The sequence below is a fragment of the Bombina bombina genome, chromosome 4 (genome assembly GCF_027579735.1).
Source record: "Bombina bombina isolate aBomBom1 chromosome 4, aBomBom1.pri, whole genome shotgun sequence".
Taxonomy (NCBI): domain Eukaryota; kingdom Metazoa; phylum Chordata; class Amphibia; order Anura; family Bombinatoridae; genus Bombina; species Bombina bombina.
This window is the reverse complement of record NC_069502.1, coordinates 778,728,738-778,756,735: the sequence shown is the minus strand read 5'-3', so window position 1 is coordinate 778,756,735 and position 27,998 is coordinate 778,728,738. Positions and strand designations below refer to the sequence as shown.

At 39.1% G+C, this 27,998-nt stretch overlaps 1 protein-coding gene across 1 annotated transcript in view; it reads left to right on the top strand.

Annotated features, from left to right (window-relative positions):
* PLD5 (phospholipase D family member 5) overlaps positions 1 to 27,998 on the top strand; it is a 950,676-nt gene that overhangs the window by 223,913 nt on the left and 698,765 nt on the right.

Genomic DNA, 27,998 nt, shown 5'->3' with positions numbered 1-27,998 from the left:
TACAAATACACCTAACACTACACAATCAATAAACTAATTAAATAAATTACCTACAATTATGTAAACTAAAATACAATTAAATAAACTAAACTATAATACAAAAAAACACTAAATTACAGAAAATAAAAAAATTACAATAAGTTTAAACTAATTACACCTAATCTAAGCCCCCTAATAAAATAAAAAAGCCCCCCAAAATAATAAAATTCCCTACCCTATCCTAAATTACAAAGTAATCAGCTCTTTTACCAGCCCTTAAAAGGGCTTTTTGTGGGGCATTGCCCCAAAGTAATCCGCTCTTTTACCTGTAAATAAAAATACAATACCCCCCAACATTACAACACACCACCCGCATACCCCTACTTTAAAACCCACCCGATCCCCACTTAAAAAAAACTAACACTACCCCCCCTGAAGATCACCCTACCTGGAGCCGTGTTCACCCAGCCGGGCACCGATGGGCCAGAAGTGGACATCCGGAGCGGCAGAATTCTTCATCCGATCGGGGCAGAAGAGGTCCTCCAAGCGGCAGATGTCTTCATCTTAGCGGCATCTTCAATCTTCAATCAACCGGAGCGGAGCCATCTTGAATCCATCCGACGCGGAGCCATCCGCTTCTTCCGATGTCCTAACAGCGAATGAAGGGGGTCATCCAAGATGGCGTCCCTCGATTCCCGATTGGCTGATAGGATTCTATCAGCCAATCGGAATTAAGGTAGGAAAAATCTGATTGGCTGATGCTATCAACCAATCAGATTGAAGTTCAATCATATTGGCTGATCCAATCAGCCAATCGGATTGACCTTGCATTCTATTGGCTGTTCCGATCAGGTTTTTTTTCAGCCAGCTCAGCCCCATTGCACAAGCACGTTTTTCCATCTTACCGCTACCGTAAGCAACGGTGGTATTGAGGGTTGAAGTGGAGCTAAATTATGCTCAACGCTCCCTTTTCTGAGGCTAACGCAGCCATTCAGACAACTCGTAATTCCAGCGTTGTCTTAAGGGTGCGCTGGAAAAAAAAGGATTGTTAGCACCACAGGTCTTTACCGACAAAACTCTAAATCTAGGCGTTTTTCTTTTTAAAAACTAAATTAAAGGTAGTATCTTGCCTAAAACGGGGTCATTGGTAAGAACACTCCAATGTTTCTTTAGAATATTTTCTATATCTTTACTTCCCTGGCTATATGTTGCAATAAACCTTACATCATCTAATGTGTTGATTTTGTTTTTATTATTAGTAGGAATAAGCATATCTGACCTATTCATAACAGAGACTCTATTTTTGACATCCTCAATTAGGTATTGATTGTATCCTTTTTCTAAAAACCTTTTATCTAATACTTGAGCCTCGTTTTGGTAGTCTGATTGGTGTGTACAATTTCTTTTTATCCTTTGGTATTTTCCTAAAGGTATATTGTTTTTCCACCTTGGTAGATAGACATTTTTAGCATGTAGGAAGCCGTTCTTATCAGTGGGCTTCCTATAATTTTTAACTGCAATCTTGCTGTCTTCGTCCACATAAAGTAGCAAATCTAAAAATTCTATTTTGTTTTTTTGTACATTACTGGTGAATTTTAGGTTCATAGAGTTATTATTTATGTGTGTTATAAAGTGGTTCACTAGATCTTCAGGTCCCTGCCAGATAATGATGATATAATCTATATATCTATAGTAACGTACTAGATGATCACCAAATGGATTATGTTCCCAAATATAATCATTCTCAAATTTGTCCATATAAAGGTTAGCGTATGATGGGGCGCTAAGATTAAATTGATGTGTGATTTTGAGAGAGGACTTTATTCATTTTTTCCTCTATTGCCTTCACTCCCAGACTATGAGGTATACATGTATATAGTGCTGCAATGTCACATGTAATCCACCTATGTGTGTCACCCCATTTTATGCCTTCAAATATCCTTATAGTTTGTGTGGTGTCTTTTATGAAGGACTTTGTGTTCCTAACTAATGGCTGCAAAAAATGATCTATGTATGTTGACAAATTGCTTGTTAGAGATCCTATACCCGAAATGATGGGTTTTCCCGGGGGTCAATTAGGGCTTTGTGGACCTTTGGGAGATGATAGAAAGTAGGAACACTAGGGTTTCTTTCTAATATGAAGTGGTATTCATCATTATTAATAATATTATTAGATTCAGTATTTCCTGTAATATTTTAATATAAGTGCTGGTTGGATCGAAATTGATTTTTTTTGTACATTTTTTTTAACATTTAAAATTCTATGGGCCTCTTTTAAAAAATCTGCCCTATCTTGCACTACCACCCTACTCCCTTTATCTGCAGATCTGATGATTAATTCTGTATCTTTTTTTAAAGCAGACAGGTTCTTTCTATCTTTGATTGATAGATTGTCATTAAATTTATTAACCCATTTACCATTGTTCTGCTCCCAGATCTTATTGAGATCACTACTTACTAATTTGTTAAAAACCTTTATGAATTCACCTTGTGCTCCCACTGGATAGAATGTGGAAGGTCTTTTAAATGAAGTATGTACTGTAGGATCTACATCTTGTCTTTCAATTTCATCTTCATAAATACTAAGAGAAGAGAGAGGAATCTCAGAGTGATCTAAAGAATCTGGAGACCGTGTAGTAATATTTTCTCTCAAATGTTCCAGTGTTCGCAGACTAACTAAGTCATTGATATCAAGAGAGATGCTAGTTCCTCTTATTGGGGGTAGACATGGTTGTTGTTTAATAAAGTATCCTTTCAATGTCATTTTTCAGATATATTTTTGAAGATCTATATATGTTTCAAACTTATTTGGAGCCGTTTTTGGGGCAAAGTTAAGACCTTTTCGCCAAAATCTTAATTTCTTGGCTATTAAGTTTTCTCTTTGTTAGATCGTAGATATTTTCTTTGTTCTTTTCTAATATTTCCTTCTTGTAATCTTGCTCTCTGAACACTTCGTCCTCCTCTAGTTCCTCGCTTCTTTTTCTTTTTTGAGGTGTCATATTGGCTAAAGTATGATGCCCTGGTCTCACTCTGTGTTCTAAAAAATGACTTTTTTCACTTGTGCTTGTACGCTCATTTCTTTCCCTTTGTTCTCGAATGCCCCAATAGGGAGCATGTGTAGTTTTATAATAGTCTGTTCTAGGTTTAGCTCCCTGAATATTCCAATCTGAATGTTCATTATCATTATAATCTTCTAGTATTTCATAATCATTAGAGACAGGAGCCACTCCTGAGTGGTGCGAAGTACTTTTTTCCACCTTCCTTTCCCCAATTCTCTTATGTTCAAAAGAATGATTACGATTTTTATTATTTGTATAATTATGTTCAGAAATATTGTATGATTTGGAATTCTTATGAGCAACATGCTGTCCTGTATATGTGTTGAATTTAATTCCTTTGTTGTACTGGTTCCCTTTATATGGTTTATACCCTTTATTATGTTGAAATGAGACTCTGTTTTGTTTAAAATCAACATAATTATCATGAGAGTGTGGTTGTGTATATGTATTCTGGCGTATCTTGTTCTTATTGTGATTGTTCGTATAATGTTGTCCCTGTTTCTTATTATTAAAGTGTAGAGGTTCCTCAGGTACTCCATTGTTATAAGCATCTGCCTGATTATATCCTGCAAGAGCTTTTTGCTCATTGTACGTTCTCCTCTCTGATACATTATTTGGTTTCATAACCCTCTTATCCTTATTGTGTGTATGGACTTGGTTGTTTTTATAGTCCTCTAAATCCCTACGTAATTTTTTTAATTTTGTTTGGGCCAATTCCTTACTCAGTTTAGTGTTGCATTCCTGTATATTGTTATTTAGCTTTTTCCACCTATCTTCACTTTTAAACTGTTGAATTTTAGGCAAAATGGCTTCTATAGCTATACTCACTTTACTCAGTTTGTATTCCCTGTATCTGATGAGTATCTTTAGTAGTGCCATAGAGCAGTCTTGGAGGACTTTTTCCCATTCAGTGGTAAATTCAACCTCTTCCAAATCGAAAGCAGGGTATTTGGAAATTCTTAGACCCCTAGGTACAACCTCATGCAACACATAGTTGTCCAGAAGTAAAAGATCCTGTCATTCTTTCACATCATAATTTAATAGCTTTTCTAATTCTCTGAACAGGTCTATCGGATTTATATCTGTTCCAACATTTTCCACAGTGGGACTAATGTTATTCAATAGATTATATGATCTCTGTCTACTGTGTCTAGATGGACGATCCCCAAATGATTGTTCAACCGCTGTGCTCATTATGTAATCTTGTTTTTAGATTGATACTAAAATAGTGCAGTGTTTACAAGCAAATTCAAATGCTAAAATGTACCTTTAAAATATGTGAATTTATGCAACGGGTTTCGCTACAGCATATAACAGAAAAAAACGAATACAAAAGATATGGAAACTGTTGCGCTACCCTCTTATATAGATGTTTGAGTCTTATAACTCTTTAAATAATATCACTGTAACAGTAATATTATATCATTTAAAAAATAAATAAATGTATCGTCAAAGACACAGAACTGAAAATGTCCACAGTCATATACGCACATGTATACTGATGTATGCTCTGGACAATTATAATTATAATCCTGAGTGTGTAGAAAAAAACACAGACCTTGTATGTGGGGACACGTAAGGGCTTGAAGTACAAGACAGTATACATTGTTACAATGATCCTTAAGTCCGCCTTGTAGAAACCTCCCCAGTGTGGTATATCTTTAGGGGCTGATGCTTTGTGTTGTGGGAGATTTCCTGTAGAATGTCTCCCAAGATGAAAAATTGAAGGGAAAAAAAACTGAAAAAAAAACTGAAAAAGAAAAAACACAAGCGCCCACAAGCGGACCTCTAAGGGTAAAAGTTTTATTAACAATTAGCGCAAAAAAAAAATAACAAAAAAAATGCATGTACAGAATTTAAAATAAGTGTAAGCAGTTAAAAATAGTGTCACCGTGTACAGTTCCTCTGCCTGGCCGAGTCTCTCTTGAACTTCAAAGCTCCTACTGTGATCCTTCCTATAGTCACCAATCCGGTGTACGGACCGCTTATGAGGCTAGTTCACTGTTTGAAGACTGGCTGGGTGGCGTTGCTGCGATGATTGCGATGACACGTTGTCCTCAAGCGTTAGCTTCAGGCGATGGGAGTGACTGCACTGCAATTAGTGAATAATAAACAATAATCGTTTATTATTCACTAATTGCCGTGCAGTCACTCCTGTCACCTAAAGCCGATGCTTCCAGATATCAGCCAGGAAACAGGGGAGTGACTGGTGGTATTTTATGGGGAACGGGTGTTTTGTGTGGTAAACAGAGTATACTCTGTATTTTAACTAAATTACAATTAAAGTTTATTTTTTTTATGTTTTATGTTATACCAATAGGTAGGAATGAGTGCTATTTAAGTCCATTATTCTCCCTCAATTTTTTCTATTCCAGACATTGTAGAATCACAGGAAAGCAGTTTGGTTAACTGAACACTTAATGCAGAGATTTGAGAGTTTTGAGTATATATATATTTGCAACAGGATATCGAACAATGATAACTTGTAACAGTGAGTAGCTATAAAGTTCAGAGTAAGATTCAGTTGTAGCATGCAGAGGATGATCATAGCAAAATACAAGCTTGTAATTTAGATTGAGTTCAGAGTTAGCAAAAAGCAGTGTCCAGAACACAATGCAGGAAATATATGGTTACTTGCGGTTAGTAAGGATTCAGGCTTTAGTTGACAGATTAGGCTGTAAACTTGAATATCCTTGGGAAAAACATGATGGAAACAAACACAGGATCTGTAAATCTGGAAGAAAAATTTAAAGCTAGTGCAAAGCACAATAGGCCTGCATTGGCTAAATAGAGGCTGAGAGAATCAGGTGTATGAAAAATTAATTAGGCAGGTAAGTTTGATAACATATGTAAATTGTATTCTCTATCTGAATAATTAAAGAAAACATTTGGGTTCTATGTCCTTTAAAGGACCAGTCAACACATTAGATTTGCATAATCAACAAATGCAAGATAACAAGACAATGCAATAGCACTTAGTCTGAACTTCAAATGAGTAGTAGATTTTTTAATAACAAATTTCAAAGTTATGTCTATTTCCACTCCCCTTGTACCATGTGGTAGCAATCAGCCAATCACAAATGCATATACGTATAGTCTGTGAATTCTTGCACATGCTCAGTAGTATCTAGTGACTCAAAAATTGTAAATATAAAAGACTGTGCACATTTTTTTTTATGGAAATTGGAAATTGGAAAGTTGTTTAAAATTACATGCTGTATCTGAATCATGAAAATTTAACCTGAGTGTAACTTTAAGTACTGCTTGTCAATGTTTTCATTAGGAGACACCTTTTGCAGGTAGCTCCTAACCACAGTACATTAGGGTTGGATTCGATGGTTATGGAAAGTGAATGAATGGTGGGGTAATTTATACTATATATTTACCTTTAGCTAGAGAAAGAAACTGGTAAGATGAATTAAGTATTTGCCATTTCAATACTGGTTCCTATTATGCTGTTTCTTTTTATTATCTATCTTAATGCTTTTAAGTCAGAATTTAATCAATTTCCTTACTTCCTTGTGATATGTTTGGTTTTGGATTGCTGCACGGAGACTGGCATAAAAGCATTATGGGTCATTAGATACACAAAATTAAAATGAAAAAAAGTCTGTTATTATACCACTGATTGTTTTTCTAAAAGCATTTCTATCTGTAGAAATGTTCAAGTCATAAATGATTAAACTGTATATTTGTGCTGCCCAGTTTAATTACTTTGATCTATACATCTGATTAAAGAACAAAACTAATGTATGTTGTTGTTATCCTGTAGAGTATTTCTGTCGATGAGTTTATAGACAAACTTATAAATAGAATAAACAAAGCAAATACAATAGATTAAAAGAAAGTTCCACATAGAGTGCAAAAATATTAGCGTTATTGATCGCTAACACTGCTTGAGGTAAATCAGTTTAGCTCCTATTCTTGCGTTCATATTACAAATTGAAAGTAAAAAGTTTTCACTTGAGCGGAAGCCTCAGGTGCGCTAACACCTGGAGATCCCTTTCCCTTCAAACTTGTATGGGGCATGCTACAAAAGCCTTTTCTGGCATTCACTTGTGCGCTAAGCCAAAGATGCGCAAAGAAGAACAGGGAGTGCTCGAAGTGATGTTATGGCCCCCTACAGAGCCCTTATCTCAACATCATTGAATCTGTCTAGGATTACATGAAGAGAAAGAAGCAACTGAGGCTGCTTAAATCCACAGAACTGTGGTTAGTTTTCCTAGATGTCTGGAGCAACCTACCTGTCAAGTTCCTTAAAAAGCTATGTGCCAGTGTACCTAGAAGTAGAATTAAAAATTTTGCATTATGAAATATATATACACTTAAAAACAAAATAATAATTATGCGGTTCTGCTTGTACACTATTATATTTCTCATTGCATCATTCTTAAAGTCTGAAATTTACCATTTGCCACATACATACATATATACAAATATATAGACCTCTGAGTCCTTCCAAGCCCAACACCTCGTCATATAGCATATCCCCTTTATAACACGCTTTATACATTAATTTCAATAATGCATATATATTTTACTTTTAATATGTATATATATATGAGAGTAATACTTTATTTTAATGTGGTTTACATGTCTTTTGTCATACTTTTATTCTAGCCCTAAAACTTTACTTTAGGGGGCCGATTTATCATGGCCCGAATGGGGCCAAATACCCCTGTTTCTGCGCAAGCATGTGTCTGGAGAACATGGCAGCAGTTTTGCAAGAATGTTTTTGAGCACTAGATGGCAGCAGTTTCCTCAGTTTAAAACATTGTGCATTCTTGTAAAACTGCTGCCCTGGTGTTTCACACAAATGGAAGCTCCTTATTCTATTTATCATCCTTTCAACAAAAAATACCAAGAGAATTAAGTAAATTTAATAATATACGTAAATTGGAATTTATTTTTTAATTGCAAGCTGTATCTGAATCATAAAAGGAAAAAACTGCTCTTCTGCTCCATGACTGGCGATTGGTGGTTACGCACTTATGCCTCTTGATATTGGCTCGCTGGTTGTATTTAACCACACACCAGTAATGCATTGCTACTTTGGAGCTGACTTTAACTATGTCTTTAACCCCCTTTTGCAGGGGTTCAACACACAGTTATATACAAGCAAAAGTGCTATGAGAAAATGTAATTTCATTTTGCTGTTGTTTGTCTCTAAGGGTTTATTATTCTTGTTTTGACACAAATCAGTTCAGTTATACTTTTTCCTACAATAAAAAAAAAAAATAATAATAAATAATGTATGAGTTATTTATTGTTCCCTCACAATTACAGATGCACCATTAGTACACACATAACACCCACCATGCATAAATCTCAATCAATATAAAATACCCAGAGGGATTTTTGGTCTGATGCCCTTTCTGGGGGGGGGGTGATTATTGAGCCAAACGTTTTTATTAATTCAAGTCAAAATTAAACTTTCATGATTCAGATAGAGATGCAATTTTAAACAACGTTCCAATTTACTTCCATTTACAAAATCTGCACAGTCTTTTTATATTTACACTTTTCGGGTCACCAGTTCCTACTGAGAATGTGCAAGATTTCACAAAATATACGTATATGCATTTGTGATTGGCTGAATAGCAAGACCGTTTTTAAATTTAAATTCTAATCATCCAATAGAAAAGGATAAGTAGAATTTCAATTTAAAACGTGCTTGGTATTGGCTGATAAAAATCAGCCAATAGGAATGACTGATTTAAAATTAACCAATTGGAATTAAGTGGTACCCTTATATATTGGGGTACCGCGCTTCCGGAATTTAAGTGTGAAGCGGCGACCCCATGAAGAGAAGGGCTCACTGAAGAAAGACAAAGAAAAGAAGATGCAGAGCGGAGGCGAAGATGGCCTCCCGGCGCCAGAGACCGTGATGAAGAGGGCCCCAACATTGCTGAAGATTGCAGAGTTCAGGCGGCAGAAGAGGACTATGAAGGCCATCCCCGCCGCAGTGAAGATGGGCCCCCAGTGCCAGGAAAAGGGTTGGTAAGGACCCCGATGTTGATGAACATTGCAAAAAGAGCTGATCACTTTGGGGCAATGCCCTACAAAAGGCCATTTTAAGGGCTATTGTAATTTATTTTAGTGTTATGGTTTAGTTGTGGTTTTTTTTGGGTGGGTTTTTTTATTTTATGGGCCATGTAGTTTAGTGTTAGATATAATATTATTCATAATGCTAATTATTTTTTTGTAACTTAGATTTTTTTTGTATTTTTTGTAACTTAGTGGGGTTAGTTTAGAAGGGGGTAGGTGTTAGTGTAGTTCTAGTTTGCATTGGGAGGTGGCAGTTTTATCTCCTACCTATATTGGGGGTTGATTAGGTGTGAATTGTTAGTTAGTATTTAGTAGGCCTTGATCTCCTAACCACCACCCATGGGGTTGATTAGGTGATTATTGTTACTATTTAGTAGGCCTTATTCTACTAACTACACCCCATACCTGTATGGTGTTTGATTAGGTAATTACTGATAGTTACCATTTATTAGGCCTTAATCTCCTAAACACCCCTCATACCTGTATGGAAGTTGATTAGGTGATTATGTTAGGGCAGCTTAAGGTTAATAGTGCATTTACTGAAACTGACAACGTCGCTCCAGGTTCGGTATGTGATCCTCTGTGATAGACCAATGGCTAGTGACAGCTAGGAGTGTGCACCGCAACACTGAGGCTTGGTACACGCCAAAAAGGGGTAAGGCTGAGTGAGCTAAAGAACTAGCAAAGGGAATCAACGACAACACTCTTTGAATCCAAATGAAAAAGTAAAAAAATGATTTTATTTCAACACTTAAAAGCAATACTCAAAGACATGGGATGAGGGGAAAAAATCCTTGACTTTGCCTTATATGTTAGCTGCAGCTAATCACCATCCAACACCATTGTTCCTATGGATACGGCCCACCACACACGGGAAGTCAGAACAGCGTAACATATTAAAATACATATTTGAATATTAAACCAGATGTCAGCTCATGACACACCAGCCCTAAACAAAGTCAAACTGAAAAAGAAAAGAATTGAACAAACAAATATGCACTCAGGTCGGTATTGCAGCACTCAAAGCTAAATGAGCAAAAGTCACATAGTAGATGAAAACATGAAATAAAGTTGCAAATCCTCTAATTATTACAATTATAGATCCAGTATTGCAAGTAATTTCATAAAAAAAGTACATATTTTAGTTGTATATTGCTGAACTTTTTTATGGGGGGGGGGGGGCATGTGAATCCAAAACATGTTTAAACCATTGCTGAACACCTAAGTATCTTAAGTATAAGTTATAAAAAAGGAGATATTTATGGAGCATAGGGTTCCTCATTACTACCAAATGAAGTATTAGGTTCCATGTACATTACTAACAAATTCATCAATGGCCTTAGATCTATACAATTGTAATTACCATATCCTAATGACTCAACATACCTCAAACTAACCATGTCAAATCAATTCCTAAAGGGGTACTTACACTCAGCTTAGTGAGCCCCAACCTGACACACAATTCTGAGTATAAGTGTTAACATGATGTTTGTGATATTTTCTACCATAAACTACTACCAATAATTTTAAAGGGATCTACCCCATAAGGTTAAACCAAACAACTGCACTTTTCAATCTACAAAAAACTGATGTCCCATTCCCTGTTTAGTACCAATGGAGTTTGTGTTTTTAATCTTAAAATCCAGTACAGGTCCTTCATTGTGAGGATCTTAGTTTTGTTTCCACCCCTTAAGGGTAATTTTGCAACATCTATAACTTTGACCGAGATCTTGGACTTATTTGTGAAATGTATACCATTAAAATGTCTTGCTACGCTAGACTCTTTATTGTAGTTTTATATATCTCTTCTGTACTCCACAATTCTTGTCCTTAGGGACCGTGAAGTTTGATCCACATATTGATCATGACATAAATCACACTTGAAAGATATACAACAAATTCTGTGCTGCAGTTAGCATAATGTTCAATCCTAAATTCCTCATTAGTAACAGTACTAAAATTATTCCCCACCGAAATCACATCACACGTGTCACAATTTCTTGAAGTACAGCTGTAAGTGCCCTTTTTGGTAAGCCGGTTCATCTCTCTCTTCTTATGATTACTAATGACTAGATTGGGGCATAGCCTATTGGCAAGAGTTGGCGCTTTACTGGATACAAATTTTATTTTGTGAATAAATAGGGATAATAATATCCTTTTAGGAATGGTAGATTGTTTCTTATAATGCTACAAATATCCTTTTACTGCAATGAGAATTCAGTTGAAAGCACCACTGTTTCCTTTCCAAATGCCTACTCTCGCCTCATCTCACATCTGTTACTATTCCTCTTTAGTGGAGTTTTTCTCTTACATCTTCTAATGTAATGTAAAGTCCCCAGCTTGAACATCTAATAGCTGTTCTGAATTAGTATTCCTTCTGAGTCTTAAAAATTGACTCCTGGGTATAGATTTGATTAAATGTTTTGGGTGGCATGATTTAGCATGAAGTATTATGTTTCCTGATGTAGGTTTCCGATAAGTATCAGTAATAATAGTATTCATTTAAACAGAGCCTATCAGAGTCAAATCCAAAAACTGATTTTTTTACACTTTGTAATTCTCCCGTAAACCTCAATAATATTTTGTTGGTATTCACAAAACCTAGAAATTCTCCAAAGTTAAAAGGCTCTTTTACTATAAAGAGTAGGTCATCTATAAATCATATATATTGACTAATGTTGTTCACAGCGCCCATTTTAAGAAGCGGGGCTCAATTCCAGTCTGGTGCGGAGTTCCAGCAGCCAGGCTAGGCTGGCCCCCCGGTGGTTGGCCACCGTCATTTTAGCACATCTGTGACACATTATTTAAACATTGATTATTAGTTTAGTGACATAGCTTCATAGTTATAATGGGGAGGTCTATTATTTAGTATAATTTATTATAGTGAGGTATTTTTTGACAGTAGGCAGTATGTGGGTGTTAGCTGGGGCATTCCAGGGGAGTGTAGGTAAAACATTATGGAAGTGTAGGCAGTACTAGGCACTTAGCTGGGCGTTCCAGGGGTGTGTAGGTCAGATGTGACGTAGATGTAGGCGTTCAAGGGGAGTTAGCTGGGCGGTGCAGGGGGAGTGTAGCTTAACACTGACGTAGGTGTAGAAAATATTTTGTACTCCTGCTTTTCATATTAATTGGGAATCAGATGCCCTAAAACATATTTTTTTATCTGTCAGCATTTAAAATGATTTATTTTTAATGTTTTGATATCAATAAAAGGTAAATTCTATTACTATAAAATGCCCTTTCTAAAATGTTATTTGTTTTAAAAGATTAAGGCCTCGTAATTATGTTGGTATTACGAGTTGAAAGTAAAAACATATTGCTTCAGAGCTAACCTGACTCACACAAAAAGCTGAAACTACAATATTGAGTGTGTGATAACCTACTGCCCCATTGAAGTCAAAAGAAAAAAAAATTGTAAAAAGCAAAAAAACCCTACTCGTGCACTAACCTGAATCACCATAAGTCCCCTACTCTAATAACCCCTAAAACGCCACCCACCCCACTGCAAAGTAACCCACTTATCCTATTAACTCCTAAACAACCACACACCCCACAGCAAAGTAAGCTTTCACAGTAATTACCCCTAAAATGCCACACCCCATCGCAAAGTAAGCTTCTACACTATTAACCCCTAAACTGCCACATACCCAACCGCAAAGTAGGCTTCTACACTATTAACCACTAATCCACCACACCCCCCACATCCTGGCGGAGCTCCATCCCCATATTATTCATCCCAGTGGCGGCGGTGGGGACTGCAGTGCTCCTCATCTTGCGACCTTGAACATGGAGGTCCTCTTCATGCGGTCACCTGCCGCACACTTAATTTTGAATTTGCCATGTTTAAATTAAAATCAGCCAATAGAAAAAGCTTTCATTCTCTTGGCTGATTTAAATTTTAAATCAGCCAATAGGAATGCAAGGGTACCCCAATATAAAAGGGGTACCTCACATTCACAATTCAGATTGCAGTTGGTGACCGCATGAAGAACACATCAGTGTTTAAGATTGCAAGATGAGGATCAATGCTGGCGCCACCAGAATAAACATAAGAAGATGAAGCACGCTGGGATGAAAATGGAGCACTGCTGCCATCATCTTCGGTGAATACCATCTTGGGGTTTAGTGATGTTTTTTTTTTTTATATGGACAGAAAAAGAGCTAAATGCCCTTTTAGGGGAAATGCAGAGTCAAATGTCCTTTTCAGGGCACTTTTTAGATTTTTTTATTTTTTGGGGTGTGGAGGGTTAATGTTATATGGTGTTTTTTTTTATTTCAACAAAAGAGCTAGATCATTTTTCGGGCAATAAGGCCCTTTTAAGGGCTATTTGTAGTTTAGTTTTAGAATAGTTTTTTTTTATTTTAGGGTGGGTTTTTAAATTTGAGATATGGGAATAGGCATGATTCTTTTTCTCCAACATAGGTGTGTCCGGTCCACGGCGTCATCCTTACTTGTGGGATATTCTCCTCCCCAACAGGAAATGGCAAAGAGCCCAGCAAAGCTGGTCACATGATCCCTCCTAGGCTCCGCCTTCCCCAGTCATTCTCTTTGCCGTTGCACAGGCAACATCTCCACGGAGATGGCTCAGAGTTTTTTGGTGTTTAAACGTAGTTTTTATTCTTCTATCAAGAGTTTGTTATTTTAAAATAGTGCTGGTATGTACTATTTACTCTGAAACAGAAAAGAGATGAAGATTTCTGTTTGTAAGAGGAAAATGATTTTAGCAACAGTTACTAAAATCGATGGCTGTTTCCACACAGGACTGTTGAGAGGAATTAACTTCAGTTGGGGGAAACAGTGAGCAGACTTTGGCTGCTTGAGGTATGACACATTTCTAACAAGACTTGGTAATGCTGGAAGCTGTCATTTTCCCTATGGGATCCGGTAAGCCATTTTTATTAATAAGAATAAAGGGCTTCACAAGGGCTTTAAAGACTGGTAGACATTTTTCTGGGCTAAAACGATTGATTTATAAGCAGTTTTAATAGTTTATAGCTTTGAGGAGTTATTTTATTCTTGGGAATTATGTTAAAAAAACGGCAGGCACTGTATTGGACACCTTTTTCACTGGGGGCCTTCTCTAATCATAGGCAGAGCCTCATTTTCGCGCCACTAATGCGCAGTTGTTTTTGGGAAGCAAGGCATGCAGATGCATGTGTGAGGAGCTCAGATACACAGAAAAAGCTTACTGAAGGCGTCATTTGGTATCGTATTCCCCTCTGGGCTTGGTTGGGTCTCAGCAAAGCAGATACCAGGGACTGTATAGGGGTTAAATATAAAAACGGCTCCGGTTCCGTTATTTTAAGAGTTAAAGCTTTCAAATTTGGTGTGCAATACTTTTAAGGCTTTAAGACACTCTGGTGAAATTTTGAACAATTCCTTCATACTTTTTCGCATATTCAGTAATAAAGTGTGTTCAGTTTAAAATTTAAAGAGACAGTAACGGTTTTATTTTAAAACGTTTTTTGTGCTTTGTTATCAAGTTTATGCCTGTTTAACATGTCTGAACTATCAGATAGACTATGTTCTGTATGTGAGGAAGCCAAGGTTCCTTCTCATTTAAATAGATGTGATGTATGTGACAAATAATTTAGAGAAAATGATGCCCAAGATGATTCCTCAAGTGAGGGGAGTAAGCATGGTACTGCATCATCCCCTCCTTCGTCTACGCCAGTCTTGCCCACACAGGAGGCCCCTAGTACATCTAGTGCACCAATACTCCTTACTATGCAACAATTAACGGCTGTAATGGATAATTCTATCAAAAACATTTTAGCCAAAATGCCCACTTATCAGCGAAAGCGCGGCTGCTCTGTTTTAGAAAATACTGAAGAGCAGGAGGACGCTGATGATAATGGTTCTGACATGCCCCTACACCAGTCTGAAGGGGCCAGGGAGGTTTTGTCTGAGGGAGAAATTTCAGATTCAGGGAAAATTTCTCAACAAGCTGAACCTGATGTTATTACATTCAAATTTAAATTGGAACATCTCCGCGCTCTGCTTAAGGAGGTGTTGTCTACTCTGGATGATTGTGACAATTTGGTCATTCCAGAGAAATTATGTAAGATGGACAAGTTCCTAGAGGTCCCGGTGCCCCCCGAAGCTTTTCCTATACCCAAGCGGGTGGCGGACATTGTAAACAAAGAATGGGAAAGGCCCGGCATACCTTTTGTCCCTCCCCCTATATTTAAGAAATTGTTTCCTATGGTCGACCCCAGAAAGGACTTATGGCAGACAGTCCCCCAAGGTCGAGGGGGCGGTTTCTACTCTAAACAAACGCACTACTATCCCTATAGAAGATAGTTGTGCTTTCAAAGATCCTATGGATAAAAAATTAGAGGGTTTGCTTAAAAAGATGTTTGTTCAGCAAGGTTACCTTCTACAACCAATTTCATGCATTGTTCCTGTCACTACAGCAGCGTGTTTCTGGTTCGATGAACTAGAAAAGTCGCTCGATAAGGAATCTTCTTATGAGGAGATTATGGACAGAGTTCACGCTCTTAAATTGGCTAACTCTTTTACTTTAGACGCCACTTTGCAATTAGCTAGATTAGCGGCGAAAAATTCAGGGTTTGCTATTGTGGCGCGCAGAGCGCTTTGGCTAAAGTCTTGGTCAGCGGATGCGTCCTCCAAGAACAAATTGCTTAACATACCTTTCAAGGGGAAAACGCTGTTTGGCCCTGACTTGAAAGAGATTATTTCAGATATCACTGGGGGAAAGGGCCACGCCCTTCCTCAGGATAGGTCTTTTAAGGCTAAAAATAAACCAAATTTTCGTCCCTTTCGCAGAAACGGACCAGCCTCAAGTTCTACATCCTCTAAGCAAGAGGGTAATACTTCTCAAACCAAGCCAGCCTGGAGGCCAATGCAAGGCTGGAACAAAGGTAAGCAGGCCAAGAAACCTGCCACTGCTACCAAGACAGCATGAGATGTTGGCCCCCGATCCGGGACCGGATCTGGTGGGGGGCAGACTTTCTCTCTTTGCTCAGGCTTGGGCAAGAGATGTTCTGGATCCTTGGGCGCTAGAAATAGTCTCCCAAGGTTATCTTCTGGAATTCAAGGAGCTACCCCCAAGGGGAAGGTTCCACAGGTCTCAATTGTCTTCAGACCACATAAAAAGACAGGCATTCTTACATTGTGTAGAAGACCTGTTAAAAATAGGAGTGATTCACCCTGTTCCATTAGGAGAACAAGGGATGGGATTCTACTCCAATCTGTTCATAGTTCCCAAAAAAGAGGGAACATTCAGACCAATCTTAGATCTCAAGATCCTAAACAAGTTTCTCAGGGTTCCATCGTTCAAAATGGAAACCATTCGGACAATTCTTCCTACCATCCAGGAAGGTCAATTCATGACCACGGTGGATTTAAAGGATGCGTATCTACATATTCCTATCCACAAGGAACATCATCGGTTCCTAAGGTTCGCCTTTCTGGACAAGCATTACCAGTTTGTGGCACTTCCATTCGGATTAGCCACTGCTCCAAGAATTTTCACAAAGGTACTAGGGTCCCTTCTAGCGGTGCTAAGACCAAGGGGCATTGCAGTAGTACCTTACTTGGACGACATACTGATTCAAGCGTCGTCTCTGCCACAAGCAAAGGCTCATACGGACATTGTCCTGGCCTTTCTCAGATGTCACGGGTGGAAAGTGAACGTAGAAAAAAGTTCTCTATCCCCGTCAACAAGAGTTCCCTTCTTGGGAACAATAATAGACTCCTTAGAAATGAGGATTTTTCTGACAGAGGCCAGAAACTCAAAACTTCTAAGCTCTTGTCAAGTACTTCATTCTGTTCTTCTTCCTTCCATAGCGCAGTGCATGGAAGTAATAGGTTTGATGGTCGCGGCAATGGACATAGTTCCTTTTGCGCGAATTCATCTAAGACCATTACAACTGTGCATGCTCAGTCAGTGGAATGGGGATTATACAGACTTGTCTCCGACGATACAAGTAGATCAGAGGACCAGAGATTCACTCCGTTGGTGGCTGTCCCTGGACAACTTGTCACAAGGGATGAGCTTCCGCAGACCAGAGTGGGTCATTGTCACCACCGACGCCAGTCTGGTGGGCTGGGGCGCGGTCTGGGAACCCCTGAAAGCTCAGGGTCTTTGGTCTCGAGAAGAATCTCTTCTCCCGATAAATATTCTGGAACTGAGAGCGATATTCAATGCTCTCAAGGCTTGGCCTCAGCTAGCAAAGGCCAAATTCATACGGTTTCAATCAGACAACATGACGACTGTTGCATATATCAACCATCAGGGGGGAACAAGGAGTTCCCTGGCGATGGAAGAAGTGACCAAAATAATTCAATGGGCGGAGACTCACTCCTGCCACTTGTCTGCAATCCACATCCCAGGAGTGGAAAATTGGGAAGCGGATTTTCTGAGTCGTCAGACATTTCATCCGGGGGAGTGGGAACTCCATCCGGAAATCTTTGCCCAAATAATTCAATTGTGGGGCATTCCAGACATGGATCTGATGGCGTCTCGTCAGAACTTCAAGGTTCCTTGCTACGGGTCCAGATCAAGGGATCCCAAGGCGACTCTAGTGGATGCACTAGTAGCACCTTGGACCTTCAACCTAGCTTATGTGTTCCCATCGTTTCCTCTCATTCCCAGGCTGGTGGCCAGGATCAAACAGGAGAGGGTATCGGTGATCTTGATAGCTCCTGCGTGGCCACGCAGGACTTGGTATGCAGATCTGGTGAATATGTCATCGACTCCACCATGGAAGCTACCTTTGAGACAGGACCTTCTTGTTCAAGGTCCGTTCGAACATCCGAATCTGGCCTCACTTCAACTGACTGCTTGGAGATTGAACGCTTGATTTTATCAAAGCGAGGGTTCTCAGATTCTGTCATTGATACTCTTGTTCAGGCTAGAAAGCCTGTAACTAGAAAAATCTACCATAAAATATGGAAAAAATATATCTGTTGGTGTGAATCTAAAGGATTCCCATGGAACAAGATAAAAATTCCTAAGATTCTATCCTTTCTTCAAGAAGGTTTGGAGAAAGGATTATCTGCAAGTTCTTTGAAGGGACAGATTTCTGCTTTATCTGTTTTACTTCACAAAAAGCTGGCGGCTGTGCCAGATGTTCAAGCTTTTGTTCAGGTTCTGGTTAGAATCAAGCCTGTTTACAAACCTTTGACTCCTCCTTGGAGTCTCAATTTAGTTCTTTCAGTTCTTCAGGGGGTTCCGTTTGAACCCCTACATTCCGTTGATATCAAGTTATTATCTTGGAAAGTTTTGTTTTTGGTTGCAATTTCTTCTGCTAGAAGAGTTTCAGAGTTATCTGCTCTGCAGTGTTCTCCTCCTTATCTGGTGTTCCATGCAGATAAGGTGGTTTTGCGTACTAAACCTGGTTTTCTTCCGAAAGTTGTTTCTAACAAAAATATTAACCAGGAGATAGTCGTGCCTTCTTTGTGTCCGAATCCAGTTTCAAAGAAGGAACGTTTGTTACACAATTTGGATGTAGTTCGTGCTCTAAAATTCTATTTAGAGGCTACAAAGGATTTCAGACAAACTTCTTCCTTGTTTGTTGTTTATTCTGGTAAAAGGAGAGGTCAAAAAGCAACTTCTACCTCTCTCTCTTTTTGGCTTAAAAGCATCATCCGATTGGCTTATGAGACTGCCGGACGGCAGCCTCCTGAAAGAATCACAGCTCACTCCACTAGGGCCGTGGCTTCCACATGGGCCTTCAAGAACGAGGCTTCTGTTGAGCAGACTTGGTCTTCACTGCACACTTTTACCAAATTTTACAAATTTGATACTTTTGCTTCTTCTGAGGCTATTTTTGGGAGAAAGGTTTTGCAAGCCGTGGTGCCTTCCATCTAGGTGACCTGATTTGCTCCCTCCCATCATCCGTGTCCTAAAGCTTTGGTATTGATTCCCACAAGTAAGGATGACGCCGTGGACCGGACACACCTATGTTGGAGAAAACAGAATTTATGCTTACCTGATAAATTACTTTCTCCAACAGTGTGTCCGGTCCACGGCCCGCCCTGGTTTTTTAATCAGGTCTGATGAATTATTTTCTCTAACTACAGTCACCACGGTATCATATGATTTCTCCTATGCATATTCCTCCTTTACGTCGGTCGAATGACTGGGGAAGGCGGAGCCTAGGAGGGATCATGTGACCAGCTTTGCTGGGCTCTTTGCCATTTCCTGTTGGGGAGGAGAATATCCCACAAGTAAGGATGACGCCGTGGACCGGACACACTGTTGGAGAAAGTAATTTATCAGGTAAGCATAAATTCTGTTTTTTTAATTTTTGGTCATTTGTTTGTTATTTTTTGTAATGTTAGTTTTTTTCCGTAATGTTAGGTTGTTGTTTTCTTCTGTAAAGTTAGTTTTTTTCCCTGTAATGGCAGTTGTTTTTTTTCTTTAATGTTGGGTATTTATTTTGTAATGTTATTTTTGTTATTTATTTTTTTTACTCTAATGGTATTTTTTTTAATTGTAATGTTCGTTTTTTTTTATTTTTATTAAAATATTTTTTTATTGAGGTTTTTGAATGGTACAACAAAAAGAAGAAAATTACATACGGCTAAAATTATGAGTTGTGCGTTAAGGTAAAAAAGCAGCGTTAAAAGGTCCTAACGCTGCTTTTTTACTACTGCTGGCCTAGATTTAGAGTTGGGCGGTAGCCGTCAAAACCAGCGTTAGAGGGTCCTAACGCTGGTTTTTACCGCCCGCTGGTATTTGGAGTCAGTCAGGAAGGGTCTAACGCTTACTTTGCAGCCGCAACTTTTCCATACCGCAGATCCCCCTACGCCATTTGCGTATCCTATCTTTTCAATGGGATCTTTCTAACGCCGGTATTTAGAGTCGTGGCTGAAGTGAGCGTTAGAAATCTAACGACAAAACTCCAGCCGCAGAAAAAAGTCAGTAGTAAAGAGCTTTCTGGGCTAACGCCGGTTTATAAAGCTCTTAACTACTGTGCTCTAAAGTACACTAACACCCATAAACTACCTATGTACCCCTAAACCGAGGTCCCCCCACATTGCTGCCACTCTATTAAAAATTTTTAACCCCTAATCTGCCGCTCCGTACACCGCCGCCAGCTACGTTATCCCTATGTACCCCTAATCTGCTGCCCCTAACATCAACGACCCATATATTATATTTATTAACCCCTAATCTGCCGCCCCCGCTATCGCTGACACCTGCATATTTTTTTTAACCCCTAATCTGCCGCTCCGTACACCGCCGCCAGCTACATTATCCCTATGTACCCCTTAATCTGCTGCCCCTAACATCGCCGACCCCTATATTATATTTATTAACCCCTAATCTGCCGCCCCCGCTATCGCTGACACCTGCATATTTTTTTAACCCCTAATCTGCCGCCCCCAACGTCGCCTCCACCTACCTACAATTATTAACAGATAATTATTATCTGCCGACCGGATCTCACCGCTACTATAATAAATGTATTAACCCCTAAAGCTAAGTCTAACCCTAACCCTAACACCCCCTAAGTTAAATATAATTTAAATCTAACGAAATAAATTAACTCTTTCGGAGTTTTCGGATCGGAACAGCCAATAGAATGCGAGCTCAATCTGATTGGCTGATCGGATCAGCCAATCGGATTGAACTTGATTCTGATTGGCTGATTCCATCAGCCAATCAGAATTTTCCTACCTTAATTCCGATTGGCTGATCGAATCCTATAAGCCAATCTGAATTCGACGGACGCCATCTTGGATGACGTCATTTAAAGGAACCGTCATTCGGCGAGTAGGCGTCGGTAGAAGAGGTTGGATCCGCGTCGGCTGGAAGATGATGGCTCCGGAAGAAAGAAGATTGAAGATGCCGTTGATAGAAGACTTCAGCCGGATCATGGACCTCTTCAGCTCACGCTTGGATGAAGACTTCAGCCGGATCATGGACATCTTCAGCCCCCCGCTTGGGCTTGGATCAAGAAATCGGAGCCAGGACGGATCGGTGTAATACCCGGCGAGGTGAAGATAAGGTAGGAAGATCTTCAGGGGCTTAGTGTTAGGTTTATTTAAGGGGGGTTTGGGTTAGATTAGGGGTATGTGGGTGGTGGGTTGTAATGTTGGGGGGGGGGGGGTATTGTATGTGTTTTTTTTACAGGCAAAAGAGCTGAATTCTTTGGGGCATGCCCCGCAAAGGGCCCTTTTCAGGGCTGGTAAGGTAAAAGAGCTTTGAACTTTTTTAATTTAGAATAGGGTAGGGCATTTTTTTATTTTGGGGGTCTTTGTTATTTTATTAGGGGGCTTAGAGTAGGTGTAATTAGTTTAAAATTGTTGTAATATTTTTCTAATGTTTGTAAATATTTTTTTATTTTTTGTAACTTAGTTCTTTTTTATTTTTTGTACTTGAGTTAGTTTATTTCATTGTATTTATTTGTAGATATTGTATTTAATTAATTTATTGATAGTGTAGTGTTAGGTTTAATTGTAGATAATTGTAGGTATTTTATTTAATTTATTTATTGATAGTGTAGTGTTAGGTTTAATTGTAGATAATTGTAGGTATTGTATTTAATTTATTTATTGATAGTGTAGTGTTAGGTTTAATTGTAACTTAGGTTAGGATTTATTTTACAGGTAATTTTGTAATTATTTTAACTAGGTAACTATTAAATAGTTATTAACTATTTAATAGCTATTGTACCTGGTTAAAATAAATACAAAGTTGCCTGTAAAATAAATATTAATCCTAAAATAGCTACAATATAATTATTATTTATATTGTAGCTATATTAGGATTTATTTTACAGGTAAGTATTTAGCTTTAAATAGGAATAATTTATTTAATAAGAGTTAATTTATTTCGTTAGATTTAAATTATATTTAACTTAGGGGGGTGTTAGTGTTAGGGTTAGACTTAGCTTTAGGGGTTAATACATTTATTATAGTAGCGGTGAGCTCCGGTCGGCAGATTAGGGGTTAATTATTGTAGGTAGCTGGCGGCGACGTTGTGGGGGGGCAGATTAGGGGTTAATAAATATAATATAGGGGTCGGCGGTGTTTGGGGTAGCAGATTAGGGGTTAATAAATATAACATAGTGGTCAGCGATGTTAGGGGTACATAGGGATAACGTAGCTGGTGGCGGTGTACGGAGCGGCAGATTAGGGGTTAATAATAATATGCAGGGGTCAGCGATAGCGGGGGAGGAAGATTAGGGGTTAATAAGTGTAAGGTTAGGGGTGTTTAGACTCGGGGTACATGTTAGGGTGTTAGGTGCAGATGTAGGAAGTGTTTCCCCATAGGAAACAATGTAGCTGCGTTAGGAGCTGAACGCTGCTTTTTTTTTTTTCCCAGCTCAAACAGCCCCATTGTTTCCTATGGGGGAATCGTGCACGAGCACGTTTTTGAAGCTGGCCGCGTCCGTAAGCACCGCTGGTATCGAGAGTTGCAGTGGCGGTAAATATGTTATACGCTCCCTTTTTGGAGCCTAACGCAGCCCTTCTGTGAACTCTAAATACCAGCGGTATTTAAAAGGTGCGGGAGAAAAAAAGCATGCGTAGCTAACGCACCCCTTTGGCCGCAGAACTCTAAATCTAGCCGGCTGCTATTACGAGTCTTGAAGGTTTAGGGTCAAAGCACACTTCTTTGGCCTTACCGCAAAACAACTTACGTAAACTTTGTAAAGTCTTTTTTTCTATGGGACTTCCATAGCACCGGTATTAGGAGTCTGTCCTGAAAGGCCAAAAAGTGAGCGGTACACCCTACCCTGTCAAGATCCGTAACGCATTCTAAAGTCAGTAGTTAAGAGTTTTATGGTACAACGCCGTAACATAAAACTCATAACTAAAGTGCTAAAAAGTACACTAACACCCATAAACTATTAACCCCTAAACTGAGGCCCTCCCGCATCGCAAACACTATAATAAAATTTTTAACCCCTAATCTGCTGCTCCGGACACCGCCGCCACCTACATTATATTTATTAACCCCTAATCTGCCGCCCCCAATGTCACCGCAACCTACTTACATTTATTAACCCCTAATCTGCCGCCACTATAATAAACATATTAACCCCTAAACCGCCACACTCCCACCTCGCAAACATTAGTTAAATATTATTAATGCCTAATCTGCCGCCCCCAACGTCGCCGCCACTATACTAAATGTATTAACCCCTAAACCTATGTCTAACCCTAACCCCCCCCTAACTTAAATATAATTTAAATAAATATAAAGAAAATTACTATCATTAACTACATTATTCCTATTTAAAACTAAATAGTTACCTGTAAAATAAACCCTAAGCTAGCTATAATATAACTAATAGTTACATTGTAGCTAGCTTAGGGTATATTTTTATTTTACAGGCAAGTTTGTATTTATTTTAACTAGGTAGAATAGTTATTAAATAGTTATTAACTATTTAATAACTACCTAGCTATAATAAATACAAAAGTACCTGTAAAATAAAACCTAACCTAAGTTACACTTACACCTAACACTACACTATAATTAAATAAATTAACTAAATTAACAACAATTAAATCAATTAAATTAAATTAGCTAAAGTACAAAAAAACAAACACTAAATTACAGAAAATAATAAACAAATTACAAGATATTTAAACTAATTACACCGAATCTAATAGCCCTATCAAAATAAAAAAGCCCCCCCCAAAATAAAAAAAAACCCTAGCCTAAACTAAACTACCAATAGCCCTTAAAAGGGCCTTTTGCGGGGCATTGCCCCAAAGTAATCAGCTCTTTTACCTGAAAAAAAAATACAAACAACCCCCCCAACAGTAAAACCCACCACCCACACAAACAACCCCCCAAATAAAATACTATCTAAAAAAAACTAAGCTCCCCATTGCCCTGAAAAGGGCATTTGGATTGGCATTGCCCTTAAAAGTGCAGTTAGCTCTTTTGCAAGCCCAAACCCAACCCACCTGTATGACTCCCTATCAATGTTTTAGACTAATGTAGCCTGGATAATCTAACAGAGCAAGCAAGATTTTATTAGCATAGGAAGTGCAAGAAAAAAAAAAAAATAGGTGAGCGTGGCTAGTATATGTAAACCTGGACAGATCCCTAATGGGTGCCTGCAAATACCTCTCTAAACAAGTGTAAGGACTTTGGAACGCAGGTAATAAGTTAGATAAAGACATAAGAAAGGGCACATGTTTCACTAATATAACTTGAGGAGAAGGTAATAAAGTCCATGGTTGCTTTTGAGTATGAGGGAAATATAGGGTGCTAACAAAGCGGGGTCTCAACAGGTGGGTAACCAGGTACCTCATAGCAAACTGTTACCAGTGGTGATATAGTCACCTGACACCTCTCCTTGAGAACAGACTGGGCAAACAGCAATAGAGCAAGCCAGGGAAGTTGCAGAAAGACCGTATGTCAGGGAGGGACCACAGGCTATGCACAAGTAAGAATTTCAGGAGAGCATATAATATATGTTTTAGAGGTTTCAGAGAGACCGCTCTTCCTATGCGGCCCCGTGTAACCTTTCGTTTCCTCTGTATATCAGGGGCCTGGGCAATGCTTCTCCATTCTCCAGCCTGAGTCTCACCACGGGTTTCAGGCGAGAAGAACTCAGTATGCGTGTCGTTAGTCCAAACATAGGTGTGAGATCCATGTTGGTCCCAGGTAGTCAAAAGCACTCCCTGCTTCCTCAGTAATTCTTCTATCACTAGAGTGAGGCTCGCCTTAAGATCAGAGTAGCTTTCGCTATTGTTTGCGCCTTCATGTGGTGGATCGTCATTCTCACCGTCCGCCATCTTAACCACGCCACAGTTTCCCTTTTCTCTTACAGTTCTGATAATGTGAGAAAGATCTTCATAGTTGCGGCACATCCGATGCTCTAAATTTTCTAAGAGAGCTTGTGCCTGTAAGTAGAAGTCCTTCGCCATATGTAGATAGATAGGGTAATGCTGGTTAAATGATTGCTCTACCTTGTCGCAGAGTCAGCAGATAGACACAACTCTACCCGGTTAGCCCTCAAACCGGGAGAGAGGGTAGATTGTTATGTTAGGTAGGCCGCAGTGTTTCAGTTGAGGTGGTCTGTATTGGACCTTCTGCTTGAAAGAACCGCAATGAAAGTAGTATCTCCAAAAGCGGAATTGACTCCTTGAGAGTACAGAAGATTATTGTACAGAAACCAGTAAATGTAGCTAAATAAAGCACTAATTCCTCAGATTAAGGTTGGTGCTACATAGTTATGCGTCCTTTCATGGCTGTGGCTTGGTCACGCCCCAGATTTTATTTATTTTTTAACAGTAATGGTAGTTTGTTTTTTTAAAAAGGTAAGGTTGGATTTATTTTTTTAAAGGTAGTTAGTTTTTTTTTTTTTTGTAAAGGTAGGTTTATTCTATTTTGGGTTAACTTAGTGGTTTTTAAGTTAGGGGGTTTAGATGTTAGTGGGTTCCTTGGCATTGGGGGGCTGGTGGTTTAGTGGTTAATAGTGTAGTGCAGACTTTACGATGTGGGGTGTGTGGCGGTTTAGGGGTAAATAGTATAGAAGCTTACTTTGCGATGTCGGGGGTGTGGCAGTTTAGGGGTTAATAGTGTAGAAGTTTATTTTGCCGTGGGGTGTGTTGCAGTTTAGGGGTTAATAGTGACTGTCGCCACACGCCCCACCGCAAAGTAAACTACTAAGTTTACTTTGCGGTGGGGTGTGTGGCAGTTTAGGGGTTAATAGTATAGAAGCTTACTTTGCAGTGGGAAGTGTGGCGGTTTAGGGGTTAATAGTGTAGAAGTTTACTTTGCAAGGCTGCAACTTGGTCTTCTCTACATATTTTCTCCAAATTTTACAGTACAAACTGCTTTAGTTGTCCCTCCCTTTCCTAATAGCCCTATCAAAATAAAAAAGCCCCCCCAAAATAAAAAAAAACCCTAGCCTAAACTAAACTACCAATAGCCCTTAAAAGGGCCTTTTGCGGGGCATTGCCCCAAAGTAATCAGCTCTTTTACCTGAAAAAAAAATACAAACAACCCCCCCAACAGTAAAACCCACCACCCACACAACCAACCCCCCAAATAAAATACTATCTAAAAAAAAACTAAGCTCCCCATTGCCCTGAAAAGGGCATTTGGATTGGCATTGCCCTTAAAAGTGCAGTTAGCTCTTTTGCAAGCCCAAATCCAACCCACCTGTATGACTCCCTAGCAATGTTTTAGACTAATGTAGCCTGGATAATCTAACAGAGCAAGCAAGATTTTATTAGCAGAGGAAGTGCAAGAAAAAAAAAAAAAATAGGTGAGCGTGGCTAGTATATGTAAACCTGGACAGATCCCTAATGGGTGCCTGCAAATACCTCTCTAAACAAGTGTAAGGACTTTGGAACGCAGGTAGTAAGTTAGATAAAGACATAAGAAAGGGCACATGTTTCACTAATATAACTTGAGGAGAAGGTAATAAAGTCCATGGTTGCTTTTGAGTATGAGGGAAATATAGGATGCTAACAAAGCGGGGTCTCAACAGGTGGGTAACCAGGTACCTCATAGCAAACTGTTACCAGTGGTGATATAGTCACCTGACACCTCTCCTTGAGAACAGACTGGGCAAACAGCAATAGAGCAAGCCAGGGAAGTTGCAGAAAGACCGTATGTCAGGGAGGGACCACAGGCTATGCACAAGTAAGAATTTCAGGAGAGCATATAATATATGTTTTAGAGGTTTCAGAGAGACCGCTCTTCCTATGCGGCCCCGTGTAACCTTTCGTTTCCTCTGTATATCAGGGGCCTGGGCAATGCTTCTCCATTCTCCAGCCTGAGTCTCACCACGGGTTTCAGGCGAGAAGAACTCAGTATGCGTGTCGTTAGTCCAAACATAGGTGTGAGATCCATGTTGGTCCCAGGTAGTCAAAAGCACTCCCTGCTTCCTCAGTAATTCTTCTATCACTAGAGTGAGGCTCGCCTTAAGATCAGAGTAGCTTTCGCTAGTGGTTAATAGTGTAGTGCAGACTTTACGATGTGGGGTGTGTGGCGGTTTAGGGGTAAATAGTATAGAAGCTTACTTTGCGATGTCGGGGGTGTGGCAGTTTAGGGGTTAATAGTGTAGAAGTTTATTTTGCCGTGGGGTGTGTTGCAGTTTAGGGGTTAATAGTGACTGTCGCCACACGCCCCACCGCAAAGTAAACTACTAAGTTTACTTTGCGGTGGGGTGTGTGGCAGTTTAGGGGTTAATAGTATAGAAGCTTACTTTGCAGTGGGAAGTGTGGCGGTTTAGGGGTTAATAGTGTAGAAGTTTACTTTGCAAGGCTGCAACTTGGTCTTCTCTACATATTTTCTCCAAATTTTACAGTACAAACTGCTTTAGTTGTCCCTCCCTTTCCTTAACATTGACTCTCAGCTTGGATATTAAATCCCACCTGTTATGGATTCCCTATGGACTCTTATTACCAGAAGAAAGAAAACAAAATGTATGCTTACCTGATAGATTATTTTCTTTCGGGATAATTAGAGTCCAGTTCTAATCTGCATCTCTGTAGACTGTCTTTCCTACCATTCTGTTTCCTTTTCTCTGCTTGGCTGTAAATTAAACTGAGGAGAGATGGGATTAAAGCTGTTGTATGGGTTATTGGCCTCCTCCTAGTGGCAGGAAATATATCCCTCTAGACTCTCATCACCCACAAAGAAAATAATTTATCAGGTACGCATACATTTTGTTTTTGTTCATGGAAGCCTACCACCCAACTCAGAAACACATAAATTCCACCTATCTAATAATTGCCCTCAGCTAACTCTGTATTAACATCATTCGCACCCTTGGAGTCCTCACTTCTTGTTTCTCACCCTCCTAGATTTTAAATTCCCATGGAATTAGGACTCTCAATTTCTCCAGTATTGATCAAATTTTGTCTTATCTCTTACAAGTATTGTATCATTGTTCTACTAATATTAATGGTACCCATGGGCAGTCCTGCAGAATATGTTGGTGCTTTATAAATAATGT